This window comes from Hemiscyllium ocellatum, chromosome 5 (assembly GCF_020745735.1).
Source record: "Hemiscyllium ocellatum isolate sHemOce1 chromosome 5, sHemOce1.pat.X.cur, whole genome shotgun sequence".
NCBI lineage: Eukaryota > Metazoa > Chordata > Chondrichthyes > Orectolobiformes > Hemiscylliidae > Hemiscyllium > Hemiscyllium ocellatum.
In genome coordinates, this window is record NC_083405.1 from 83,903,273 (window position 1) to 83,918,121 (window position 14,849).

The 14,849-nt window shown below is 42.3% G+C and overlaps 1 protein-coding gene across 4 annotated transcripts in view; it reads right to left on the reverse strand.

Annotated features, from left to right (window-relative positions):
- cdk14 (cyclin dependent kinase 14) overlaps positions 1 to 14,849 on the reverse strand; it is a 657,100-nt gene that overhangs the window by 182,025 nt on the left and 460,226 nt on the right. The gene's annotated exons all lie outside the window — the stretch shown is intronic.

Consider the following 14,849-nt stretch of genomic DNA (forward strand, 5'->3'; position numbering starts at 1 on the left):
TTTTTGTAATTTATGCTCTGGTTCCACAGCCAGTTTGAACCAAAGTTTCAGCAGGAGTGATGATAAAACAGTCTTGTTTATTCTTATACCTAGACCTGACCTATTTGAAAACCCTGGAGAAAGAATATAGCACAGTTAAAAGTGTGAGGGTGCTGTCATGGGGGCTGTTTGGTTTCAGTAGGAATGTATCCTCTTACAGGATCCTGAATTTCCAAAATTTCCCACATTTCACTAACTAGTAAAGAGCTTCTTGCTCTGGTTCCAATTGTTTCCTTGCCCTATAATGTAATCAAATCTATTCCTATCCCAAAGTTGGGAGAACGTGTTTCTTCCTTTTTGTAAAAAGCCTTTGAGGAGAGTAATTTTTTGTCATTTCTACCATATACAGAAGATACAGTAAAAACGAGACATTTCTCCAGGAACGAGGGTGCTACATAGACAGCACAAACTACTCACTCATACACAACATAAAGTGCATGAGAAGTGAAAACCACGCAAGTTACAGTGTAATAGAAGAATGACAAATAATGGACATTTTTCTCGTAGAAATTTGAAGTTGTGCAAAGAATTTCAGATGGAAAAAAGACCGATCATACTATGTTAAGAAGCCTGATGTCTTGGGAGAAGAAACTTGAACAGTCTGGCCGTGAGAGACCGAATGCTTCAGTATCTTCTGCCAGATGGCAGGAGGGAGAAGGGTTTGGGTGAGGGGTGTGTGGGGTTTTCCACAATGGTCTGAGAGCCTTTTGGATGTAACATGTGGTGTAAATATCTGTAATGAAGGGAAGAGAGACCCCGATGATCTTTTCAACTGTCCTCACTATCTGTAGGGTCTTACGATTAGAGATGCTACAATTACTGAACCAGGTAGTGGTGCAGCAGCTCAGAGTACTCTCAATGGATCATCTGTAGAATGTGGTGAGGATGGGGAGGGGGTGGGAGGTGGGCTTTCCTCAGCCTGCGCAGTAAGTAGAAACGCTGCTGGGCTTTCTTGGCTATGGAGCTGGTGTTGAGAGTCCAGGTGAGATTCTCCACCAGGTGTACGCCAAGAAATTTGGTGCTCTTCATTATCGCCATGGGGAAGCCGACGTCCAGTGGAGAGTAGTCACTCCATGCCCGCCTGACGGCAACAACCACCTCTTTCATCTTGTCCACATTTAGAGACAAGCTGTTAGATCTGCACCAGTACATTAACCACTGACCTCCTCTCTGTATGCTGACTCATCGTTTATGCTGCTGAGACCCACTACAGTCATATCATCAGCGAACTTGATGATGTGATTTGACCTGCGCATCACTGCATAGCTGTGTGTCAGCAGAGTGAACAGCTGTGGACTGACCACACATCCCTGGCTGCCCCCATGCTCAGCGTGATGGTATTGGAGATGCTGTTCCCAGTCTGGATTGACTGACATCGGCGACTGTTAAAATATCTGACAGTAGTTTCAAAAAACAGCTGCATTTAAAACCATTACATTTTCAACTTGCAACTTCATAGTTTAATGTCTCCAGCTCTAACAGTCCTGGATTCAGTGCCCTAGATCTGAGCAACTGTGTCACTTATGCCATTCTAGCTTTCATCTTTAGAATAAATGTTTAGTCAGAGTAATAAAGAAGCTGTTAATTTTTAGACATGCCCTCCCACAAATGGAATGTTGGACTGAAAATACCAACAAATGACTGAATGATAGCGAGGCAATTTTAATTAACTGTCATTCTCAATCTTGTCACAATCACATGAATCATAAAGCTGTCTCATAATGTGTCCGCAAGTGATGCAATCCATTAACACAATTTCAATACTTCATTGGCTCTTGTTATATACATTCAGATGTTATACATTCCTAAATTTAGCTCAGTCTCACAGCAAATTATACAGAAGAGATCTTGCAGCCAATCAAATCTGCCCTTCAAAAATACACAAGCAACAATGAGCCCATTACCTTGAAAGCTATGACAGTTCAAGTGTTCACCCAAGCACTTTTAAAGGTTAAGAGGTTACCTGCCTCAACTATCCTCCCAGGCAGTACACCACCCTCTAGAAGAAAGTGTTCTCCCTCAAACCCTCCTGCCTTTCACCTTAAAAATGTGCTCCCACATGAGAGGGAACCAGTTGCTTTCACCACCCTGTCAATGTCACTCAGAATCTGACACACCTCAATCAGGTCTCCTCTCAGCCTTCTCCGCTCCAAGTAAAATAACCTGATCTTTTCCAGCCCCTCTTTGTAACTAAGATGTTTCATCCCAGGCAACATCCTGGGTGAATCTCCTCTGCACCTTCTTCTGTACAATTACATCCTTCCTAGAGTGTGGATACCAAAGATGCATGCAGTACTCCAGCTATGGCCTAACCAAGGGCCAATACAGCTCTAACATAGCTGCCTTGCTCTTATTATGTATAGTTCGACCAGTTACCTTTTTAACCACACTATTAACTTGTCCTGCCATCTTCAGGGATCTGTGGACAGTTTTCCCAAGATTCCTCTGAGCTTCCTAATTTTAAATGTTATTCATATATAGAATTTCTGCCATGTTTTCGGTTTCATAAGACTATCAGAGGGGAGCTACCAGGAATAACAATAACAATAATCAGTATTTTCCAAGTTTTGTGATAGTGTTTAGGAGTTCAAGAGAGCAACTATGCACTTAATTCCTACTAACTGCAGCAGCAGACTGGCTGGGGGAAGTGCTGTTGTCCTCACACCCTAACAAGCACTTTTGCAGGTTGCGCAATATATCATTGCTAGCATTTGGCTTTCATGTTTATTACTGTTCAGAAACTGCACTTTTCCAAAACTATTCATTCTTTCTGACACTCTGGTGTGTACACTCTTAAGCAAATTCAAATGTTTTTGCAACAGTCAACTATCCTTTCTCTAAACTTCTGCCACTGGTGAATTTCACTGAACTGCTGTGCTCTTCCAGCACCACTGATCCAGAAGCTTGCTTTTCACAGATTGGTGTTGCAAGGGTGAACAATGCAATTTCAGAGAGTTGAATGCTTACCCAAGCCCACAATTTCCCTTTAACAAAATCAGTGTCACATCAGTATTTACAATGAACAACTGGCATGATATGACTACACAGGTAGATCTAAAAATCAGATCATGTGTATGTGTGACTTCAAAAGTGAAAGTATTATTAAGATCCTACCAGAGAACTCAAGACATGTCATGGCTCTGGCGGTTGTGCAAATGTCACAAAATGGATGAAGATCTCGTAGGATTGACGGCTAGAGCAAATGAGTTTCTAGGAAGAGCAACTGGGAGGGGGGTGACCATTGGTTGGTATTGTTCTATAGTTTTACCTTAGAGGCAGTAGTAACTGGTTTGCTCTTTAAGATTCCATTTTAGGTGAAGCAAAATGGTCCACTCATCTAACTGCAGTGTGACTGAGAAAGTTGATTGCTGCAATAGGATGGGCCAAAGGTAGACCCTTAGATGACTACCCTAACTGATCCCAGCCAAGAGTCCTGTTACACAATGAGCATGCATTCCAAAACGACTCCAGTTTCTCAGCTATTGTCTCCCAAGTCCAACAAAGGCAAGGAGAACATAAAATGCTTATTACCAAATTTAAAAAATAAGAGCTTGAAGATTTTTATTTGCTTCTTTTATTCATTCATTCATGAGTTGTGGACATGACTGGCAAGATGAACATTTATGGTTCAACCTCAAATGCCCTTCAGAAATCACTGACATTCTCACTTTGCAGTGAATTTATACCACTCACCTTTCTATTCTGGAGAAATTTTCAATTTAAACTGTTTGTAAGCAGCAGCTTCGTTTTTCAAAATGCTGCAGAAAGCCATTACAAAAACTCATGAAGTAGAAGGTATGTGCTGCAACAGGGAGCAGGTTTTTGTGCTTAAGAAAGAGTATAACATCCTGATTTAGTGAGTTTGAACCAGTGAAGAGAGTGTGCATTTCCAGTGATCAAAAGTCGTGAGATTGCACATAGAAGTTATAGCAAAAAGGTTGAGCATAATTTTAAATCAAGTAGTAAATACCATCAAGCTTTTGAACATATGACAAATGATTCAGTACTTCAAACCCTATAATATTTACTACAAAAAAACTAGCCAATAAAAACAATTTTCGAATATATTGATAATATCACAACCCCCTTTACAACAGCAAATAACGCTAAGACCAGACGCAGATCCTGAATCTTCTCTCAAGTAGCATGGAATAAGAGTTCGAGAGAAATAGTTTCTCACAGCATGGACTAATCACTGTATGGAGTCCAACTTGTGGAACCAAACTGAGATGAGTGAGAATTCAGGTGGTCTGGTTAAATTTGCCAAGAGCTTACTTAAAATATAACGGCAGTAGACACACGGCTAGGGCTCTCAAAAGTTTTAAAAAATTAATGCCTAGAAGCAGAGCTTTGCATGCTCATATACAAATAGAGCTCTCTGCTGGATTACAGCTGGGCAGTACAAACAAGATTGTATCTGTCTTGATGCTATCGATAGTGAGCAGATATTGAAAGCCATATTCCTCAATTATCCATGAAAAAGTAATGGTTAAGGATATCTTTTGCCAAATATAATGTCAACAGTTATTTTAAACCACAAATGAATCATGGACAGGTGTTATAAATTTTCAGTTTGCTTTTGGCATTGATGTTCAATGATACTTGTACCTATAAAATGACTCTTACATTCACCCGCACTGTCTAGTATCTATTTGTACAACGATATCAATTGTTACAACAATGGGCCCCTAGTTGTAGGAACTGGATTAAAGATCTCTCACATGACCCCTAAATAGAAGTTCCTCCAATTCTGTAGAGGTGTACTGATTACAGGTTAACAATATGCTTCTACACAAGTTCACCAGTTTGTTTACTTCATGATTACTTAACAAACTAAGAAATATTCAAGGAAAATCTACAAAAGTAAGTTTCCAAAATGGACATATGTTGCAATCGAATATAATGATGGGCGGCACAGTGACTCAATGGTTAGCATTACTGCCTCACAGCACCAAGGCCCCGGGTGACTGACTGTGTGGAGTTTGCACGTTCTCCCAGTGGGTGTGTGGATTTTTTCCGGGTGGTCTGGTTTCCTCCCAGAATCCAAAGATGTGCAGGTTAGGTGAATTGGCCATGCTAAATTACCCAAAGGGTTCAGGGATGTGTAGGTTAGGTGCATTAGTCAGGAGTAAATATAGGATAATGGGGTAAGGGAAGGAGTCTGGGTGGGTTGTTCTTCGGAGGGTCAGTGTGGACTTGTTGAGCTGAAGAGCCTGTTTCCTCACTGTTGGGATTCTATGAATAAATACATCTTGTTGCTTCTTAGCTTTCTTTGGGGAAAGGTCTTGTCATGAAGGCTGACCAGTTGACTATATCTAGCTGTGCATTCTTTGTACATGAAACATATATACCTCACTTGGCAGCCATTACTGGATGCTGGTCGTCAACGTTTGCTTCACCTTTCCTTTGAGCTCAGAAAACAGGGGGTGCCAGGAACTTGACTGCCAATCCTCCTCTGTCCAGAGTTTGGTCAGTCGACCTCCTGGTTAAAGTAATCCTTCCCTGTCAGCTCCACAAAACAGGTGAAGATTTCACCAGATCATCTCATGTTGTTTATAAAGAGATGATTCCAGTTTCAACAAGGCTCGTGTATGAATGTTTACCAGACCAAAACAGAGCAAGTGAGTGACTTTAAGAAAACAATTATGACATTAAGCTAAGAAAGAGGATTGGAGAATTTTAAAGGGTCAAATCTAACAATTCTCTGGAACTTAATTGTCTATACCCTTATGTTCTAAATGATTTTCCTAAATTCCTTAGATTCAGGAACGGTTTGATCCGATTAGAAACTAAAAGCAAATGTAACATCTCTTTCTCTCCCTGAAAAGCATTTATTGAGAATCTAGCCATTAGTAGTTATTAAAATTAGATTGAAAGTACTTGGCTTTCCAAAACACATTTCATTTTGTGTCACATAAAATAGAATATGTTGTAAAAGGTGTGAAGCATGCAAATGTTGATCTTCAGTGAGACTTGGATGTGCTTGTACAAGGAGCACAAGTTAGCATACAGGTACACAAGCAATTGGCAAGGTAAGTGATAAACTGGTCTTTATTGCGAGGAGACTGGAATATAGGAATAAGTCATCTTGCTACAGTTGTACAGGGTTTGGATGAGACCATGTCTGGAGTACAGTGCGCAGTTTGGTCTCCTATTTAAGGAAATATATACCTGCATTGGAGACAGTATGTTTACTGAATTGGTTTCTGGGGAGTGAGAGTTATGCTAAGGTGACAGACTGAGCAATTTGGGCCTTTATCTAGAGTTCAGAGGCATTATTTCACTGACATGTGGGGTGACAGGTATCTGTCTTTCATTGCAGTTGTGTTCATTGTAATATAGAGTTACACATGAGCTTAGTGTGTCTCCTCCAGAAGATCTCTCTAATTATGTAACCGCACATCATAAACATGCTGTTGTAACCCACTACAGTACAAGAATGAGAGATATTGAAACATCCCAAATTCAGAAGGGTCTTGATAGGCTGGTCAGAGAGATTGTTCCTGCTGTTTGAGGAATCTAAAACATAAGGATATTACTATCAGAATCAGGGCTCATCATTTAGGACTGACATGAGGAGACATTACTTCAATCAAAAAGATTGTGAGCCTTTCAAGTTCCATACTCCAGAGGCTGCACAATCTTTATCACTGAACATATTCAAGGTTGCAACAGTTAGATTTTTGGTCTCTAGGGAATTCACGGGAGATGGGATGCAGTCAAGGAAGTGGAGTTGAAGCTCAGATTAGTCAGGTTCATACTGAATGATGAAGATGGATCAAATAGATTAGATTACTTACAGTGTGGAAGCAGGCCCTTCGGCCCAACAAGTCCGCACCGACCCACCGAAGCACAACCCACCCAGACCTATTCCCCTACATTTACCCTGCCCCTAACACTACGGGCAATTTAGCATGGCCAATTCACCTAACCTGTGGGAGGAAACTGGAGCACACGGGGGAAACCCACGCAGACACGGGGAGAATGTGCAAACTCCACACAGTCGGTCGCCTGAGGTGGGAATTGAACCCAGGTCTCTGGCGCTGTGAGGCAGCAGTGCTAACCACTGTGCCACCGTGCCGCCCACAATAGGTCGAGAGATTAGATCCTGCTCCTATTTTTTGCATTCCTGATTAGTGGTAGCATCGGGTACAAAAAGTACATTCCCAAACTTGATGAACATTATGAGCAGGGATAGCAATAATTGTTTACTCCTTCTCAGGTAGGGTACCTACGTATCAAATATCTTTTTTGTCTCAAACATCTCCAGCAAGTAGTTGGATTTTAAGGTTTAGTGAATTCATTAACATTAAATATTTTAATATAAATAGGATCATAGGTGTGAATATTTGACATGGCTGTTTCTTTAGGTGTGATGTTAATGATGAGTCTCCATTAACTTCAAAATGTCACTAAATAAGTGAAATGAAAGATTTCAGCAATATGTTTATGCCTACAAAATGAGTAATCAAGGCAGATTATTGTGCCCTTAACAACATAGTGTATAAACATTTGAAGCAGTATATGTACAGTATCGAATTTGCACCAACTTTCTGCACATTTTAGTTGAGTGTCAATCTCCTACCTCTTGCCCATAATCTGCAGCACATTGTTTCTTCACAAGTTCAAATAATCAGTCAATGCCCTCTTGAATGCCCTCAGTTGAACCTGTTTTCAGGCAGATCATTCCAAATGCCATCAACATTTTTAATTTGTTTCTTTATAAAACACTACAAACTAGTAAAAATATTTCTAATTTAACAACCTGCTCCTTGAGGCCAGAACAGAAGTTTGATGTCATGGGTGCACCTGAAGTAAAAATAAATTTATAAAGGTTTGTTCTGCAGAGATTTTATTCCCGGGTAACTGGTTCTCCAAAAGACTTCATGTTACCATATTAGTGCAGTTGGATAATGACAGAAGTTCAGACAGACTGGATAATTACCATTTAAGGCTGGGTCAGTTTTGAAACCCTTGTTCCATATTTAATGAAAATACACATCAGGAGAGGTACATACCTAAACAGCGGTTAGTAGGAGGTTGAACAAAAAGTTTAAGCAGGAAGTAGAAGTTGTAAAAATGGTGAGGATTTTTTTAACATATTGATTCATAAATCTTTTTTTAAAAGCACAGCTTACATCAACTTTTAGATCAACAACTCTTTCCTACCCAATGAGGTAAGCTTTCTCTGTGCAATCCATGCTTTTCTCAGAAAGCCACTTGCAACCATTACATTTAATGGACAGTGGGGATTCCATGCACTCCGATTTGTGAAAGGGACTGCCTCTGACTTCAGGAATATGACAGTTATAACTACCTTCAATCAAAAAAGGAGATAAATCTGCTGCAGAAAATAGAGGTATTCCCCTCTCATCCATTAGTAAGTAAAAAATGAGGTCTGCAGATGCTGGAGATCACAGCTGCAAATGTGTTGCTGGTCAAAGCACAGCAGGTTAGGCAGCATCTCAGGAATAGAGAATTCGACGTTTCGAGCATGAGCCCTTCATCAGGAATAAGAGAGAGAGAGCCAAGCAGGCTGAGATAAAAGGTAGGGAGGAGGGACTAGGGGGAGGGGCGATGGAGGTGGGATAGGTGGAAGGAGGTCAAGGTGAGGGTGATCGGCCGGAGTGGGGTGGGGGCGGAGAGGTCAGGAAGAGGATTGCAGGTTAGGAGGGCGGTGCTGAGTTGAGGGAACCGACTGAGACAAGGTGGGGGGAGGGGAAATGAGGAAGCTGGAGAAATCTGAATTCATACCTTGTGGTTGGAGGGTTCCCAGGCGGAAGATGAGGCGCTCCTCCTCCAGCCGTCGTGTAGTTGTGTTCTGCCGGTGGAGGAGTCCAAGGACCTGCATGTCCTCGGTGGAGTGGGAGGGGGAGTTAAAGTGTTGAGCCACGGGGTGATTGGGTTGGTTGGTTCGGGCGGCCCAGAGGTGTTCTCTGAAGCGTTCCGCAAGTAAGCGGCCTGTCTCACCAATATAGAGGAGGCCACATCGGGTGCAGCGGATGCAATAGATGATGTGTGTGGAGGTACAGGTGAACTTGTGGCGGATATGGAAGGATCCCTTGGGGCCTTGGAGGGAAGTGAGTGTGGAGGTGTGGGCGCAAGTTTTACATTTCCTGCGGTTGCAGGGGAAGGTGCCGGGGGTGGAGGTTGGGTTGGTGGGGGGTGTGGATCTGACAAGGGAGTCACGAAGGGAGTGGTCCTTGCGGAACGCTGATAGGGGAGGGGAGGGAAATATATCCTTGGTGGTGGGGTCCGTTTGGAGGTGGCGGAAATGGCGGCGGATAATACGTTGTATGCGCAGGTTGGTGGGGTGGTAGGTGGAACATCCTTACGTGCACTCTCCTGTTTCATCTACTTACTCCCCCAGAGGAAACCCTCCCAGAGACACATGATACTAGACCTTCCAGAAGGCCTTCAAGCCAACAATTGTCAAGCACAACATCAAGATCTCTCCATTGTGTTCATCAACCTGACCAAAGTAGTTAAGTCTAAACCACAAACCTCTGTGGACTATGCTCTAACAACTTGAATATTCAACAAACTTCATCACAATATTGCAACTGGCTTATGGTGATACCATTGCAATTGTCTTCTTGCATGGGAAATGCAAGACTTCATAATTGGGATTGGCATTGAGCAAAGGTGTATGATAGACCTCAGTTTACTTACAATTCACATGACAATGGCTGTTCACCTCAAACTGCATTCTAGAGAAAGTATTGAGTGCCATCTAGATAGAAAACTCTAACTTCAGTCAGCTCCAAGCCAAAATTAAACTGATGACTACAAACATACACAATAAAAGTTGTGGACAAATGGATTCTTGTTAGGCAGGGGGGTCAAGATTTATGGAGGGCAGATGGGAATGTGGAATTTGAAATGCAAACAGATCAGTCACGATCTTATAGAGTGGCAGGGCACTCAAAGGACTGAACAGCCCACTTCTGCTCCTAATCCATATGCTCATTTGACAGTAAAACTCCCACTGGAATTTGAGACCATGACAGGACCCAAGTAGGAGAGGACAGCACAAGGACAGAAGTAAGCAAAGTGGGGAAAAGAAAGGGAAATTTTCAGCAGATACTGGTAATAAGGTTACTGTAGGAAATCCAACATAACCAAGTGATGGTTAAAAGGCATATGCTAAAACATAAGGGACAGCCCATTTAAACAGAATGAGGAAACATATTTTCCTTTTAGAAGGTTGAGTATCTTTGGAATTGCCTACCTCAAAAAGCAGTGGATGCAGAATCTTTAAATATTTTTAATTACAAAGGAGATGAAAGATCATTGAGTATAAGCAGCAACATAGAGTGGAGGTTAAAACGAAGTCAGTTATGGCTTTATTGAATAGTTGAACAGGCTTGAACGGCAAGTGGACTAGTCTTGTTCCTTGTTCATAAAATATATAATGATATTGAAAGACCTGCAAGAAAAAAAACGATGAAGGAATGGACAGAATTCTCTCAGAGGCTGGGCAATAAGGAAATGGTAACGTGGTTGTTTAGATATACCCATTAGAATAAGACACTTCACAAAGTGATTAGCCTACAGTAACAATTACAGGCAGTTAGGAAAAGAAACAGTCACCAAGCAGCACATGTTTATCAGGTCATGAAGAAGGGAGGACGGCTTAAGGCAGAAAAGGTCAAAACATTTGCAAATTGTGAGCAACCAGTACAGCCCAAGCAGGTAAGGCAGCAGAAGAGATAAACACAGATTAAAGAGTTACATTGATCAGTGATTGACAGAGGAAAATGTCAGAGTTTAAAGACCATTTACATGGAGGAGGAGCAGAATCATGAACAATAGACCATTTTAAGTCTCAGGGAAGAATAGTGTGGCCGAAACAACAATAGCCACTAGGTAAGGTACAAGCCACCAGAGGAAGCTATAATGTAGAGAATGTTTCTTTAAAATTCATTCATGGGATGATAGCATCACTGGCTAGGCCAGAGGGCAATTAAGAGTCAATCACATTGCTGTGGGTGTGGAGTCACGTGCAGGCCAGGCCAGCTGGGGATGGCAGCTTCCTTCTCTGAAGGACATTACTGATCCTGATGGGTTTTTCCAACAATCGACAATGAATTCATGGTGATCATTAGACTGAATTCAAATTCCACCATCTGCCATGGGGAGATTTGATCCAGAGTCCCAGAATAGTATCTTTGCCTCTGGACTAACACGCCAACGATAATATCACCAGGCCATTGCCTCCCCCTATACTGATATATATGGGAAACCCACAAGGGATCATTTGTTTGGAGTTAAAATAACTGAGGAACGATGGAGGGATTAGAAGTCCACATAGATGAGAAAACCCATGAGTAAACTCCAGAACCAATACAGAAATAGCAAAGAAATGTAAAAAGATATTGAGGGATGGTAACTGTGCTAGTGGAACAAGGAGTGCTTAGACCAATAGCTACACACATCAATTAACATCCTTGGAGTCACCATTGTTGAGAAACTGAACTGGACTAGTGTTACAAATACAGTGGCTATCAGAGCAAGTCAGAGCTTGGGAATCCTGTTAAAAAGTAACTCACCTCCTGATTCCTCAAAGCCTGTCCATGATCCACAAGTCGGGAGAGTGATATTGTCCATTTGCCTGTTGGGTACAACTCTAACACCACAAGCAGCTTGACATTATCCAGGACAAAACAGCCCACTTGATTACATCCACAACCACAAGCATCCACTCCCTCCACCACTGACAACAGTAGCAACAGTACATATCACCCACAAGATGCATTGCAGAAGTTCACCAAGACTCTTTCCACAGCATCTTCCAAGTGCACAATCACTATTGTTTAGCAAGACAAGGGCAGCACATACATGGGAACACCAGCACCTGAAAGGCACTCTCCAATCAACAGGCTGACTTGGAAATCATCACCATTACTTCAGTGTCACTGAGTCAAAAACCTTTAACTCCCTCCCTAACAGCTGATGCGACTTTCTCACTGAATACTACGACTCTTAAATATTAGACATTATGGGTGTCTCTAGACTAAATGGATGACATCGGTTCAAGAATATTGCTGACCACAACATTCTGAAAAGCAACTAGGGATCAGCAATAAATGCTTGCCCAGCCACCTACATTCCTCGAATCAATAAAATACTATTCTGCAACATGGCTGGCTATTATCCAGATGGGTCATGAAGAATGAGCACAAACTGAATAAAAGCATGTTGCCTTGCTCAACCACTATGGCGGCTGCAGGATTAATGGGCAAAAGCTTAATGTCTACAGTGAGTTAAACATCTCAAATGTCTAACATAAAAGAACAGCAGTGTTCAGTGTGGAAGTACCGTCAGCTGTCAGTGATGTGTCACTGGATGTGGAAAGGAATCTCCAAGTTAGAACGGAAAGGACTAGAGGGGACTCTCAAGATCAGGACTATGATTCTATTTGTTTTGCTGCTACAAGTGGTATGGCAAGGAAAAGGTGCATTTGTACACCAAAAGGGAAAAGTGACATGGTAGAGACAAATGAAACAGCAGTGGGAAAACATAGAAACTCATGTTGGAGAGTACAATCACATGTGAAGGATACAAGAAACCCCTTCCTGCTGGCACCAGAGAACATTGATAACCCAAAGTTACAGAAAGGGCCTCAGAATGGATTGTCCTTGATATCAAGAAGGAAAGTATTATGTCATGATATACACTATGAAGTGTTACTGTGATATCAAACCTAATTAGTTTGGGATTGCCAAGCTACTGTTCTAAGAGGAGCCTGACAGAAAGATAGAACATAGAACATTACAGCGCAGTACAAGCCCTATGGCCCTCGATGTTGCGCCGACCTGTCGTACCAATCTGAAGCCTATCTAACCTACACTATTCCATTTACGTTAATATGCTTGTCCAATGACTCGGTAAGCTTTGGAAAGAATCTCTGGGAAGTCCTGAAGGATTGGTGAAAATGATTTAAGACAAAAATACAAATTTAGTGACAATTACTGCTGCTGTGTTCAATACAGGAGATTCCCTGGTTAAAACAACCAGCCTCGATTCAGCTACTCTAAATGAAAAAGTTACACTGAATAAAACTAATGAAGAACACCTTTGAGATGGGGCCCTAAATTCAATGGTGGGAATTAAGACAAAATCAGGTGGATGTGGTAGCACCTACAGTAATTATGGAAAAAAGCAAAGGAAATTAGTGGAATTATACAAAGGTGCTTCTGATGAAGTGGCACAGGCAATGGTGGTTAGCACTGCTGCCTCACAGCACCTGGGACCCAAGTTTGATTCCACTCTCAGGTGACTGTGTGGAGTTTGAACATTTGCCCTGTGTCTGCCTGGGTTTGTACTGGATGCTCATATTTCCTCCCACAGTCCAAAAAATGTGCAGGTTCTGTGGATTGGCCATACTAACTTGCCCATAGTGCCCAGGGATATGCAGGCTAGATGGATTAGCCTTGGGGAATGCAGGGTTACAGGGATATAGTGGGTCCGGGTGGAATGCTCTTTTGAGGCTCGGTGTGGACCCGATAGCTAAATGACCTACTTCTACGCTGTGGGGATCTATGATTTCTAAGAGGCAGTACAGGATGATACTTGTGCAGCATACAGATCTTGGCTGAGCAGGCAAGCTACAGAAAATTTACAACGGATCCACAGAGGGCAAGAATCCTCTAATAAATACTCATCAGTGATCTAAGAGTTAACATTTACCGAAACAATATCACTGTATGTCACCTCAGAGGTTAGATACAAGTATATCCTGTATAAGAGAATTATAATAGTACGATAATTATGTGTTCACTTGTTTCGTATTTCCCTATAACTGAACCACTGTCCTAATACTTACTAGATAGAGAACAATGGAGTTAAGGCTCAGTGGTTAGTACTGCTGCCTCACAGTGCCAGAGACCCGGGTTCAATTCTCACCTCGGGCAACCGTCTGTGTGGAGTTTGCACATTCTCCCAGTGTCTGCGTGGGTTTCCTCTGGGTACTCTGGTTTCCTCCCAGAGTCCAAAGATGTGCAGGCCAGGTGAATTGGCCATGCTAAATTGCCCAAAGTGTTAGGTGCATTAATCAGGGGTAAACTGTAGGGGAATGGGTCTGGGTGGGTTGCTCTTCGGAGGGTCGGTGTGGACTTGTTGGGCTGAAGGGCCTGTTTCCACACTGTAGGGAATCTAATCTAATCTAATAGGATAACTGTTTATGTTATATAATTAGTTTTGAGGATTGTTCAGAAAGCAAAGTGGCATACCCTATCCAATACAAAAAGATGACCAAGTTTACGAGGGCGGCACGGTGGCACAGTGGTTAGCACTGCTGCCTCACAGCGCCTGTAGACCCGGGTTCAATTCCCGACTCAGGCGACTGACTGTGTGGAGTTTGCACATTCTCCCCGTGTCTGCGTGGGTTTCCTCCGGGTGCTCCGGTTTCCTCCCACAGTCACAAAGATGTGCGGGTCAGGTGAATTGGCCATGCTAAATTGCCCATAGTGTTAGGTAAGGGGTAATATAGGGGTATGGGGGGGTTACGCTTCGGCGGGTCGGTGTGGACTTGTTGGGCCGAAGGGCCTGTTTCCACACTGTAAGTCTAATCATGTGATTTTCCAGTCTAATCATGTAAACAGATGAGAACGATCGGTGTTTGATTGACTGTTGATGGTACCTTCCATCAATTATCAGATTATCAAAGGGGGAACCTAAGGGACAACAACAGGTTAAATAAAAACTAGATTATGTACTGGTGCCTGCATGTCTGAAATCTGTATTGATCAGATCTCACCAGCAGAGTGCTCAAGTAATTAAGTCACAACACGATGAAGATTGGAAAC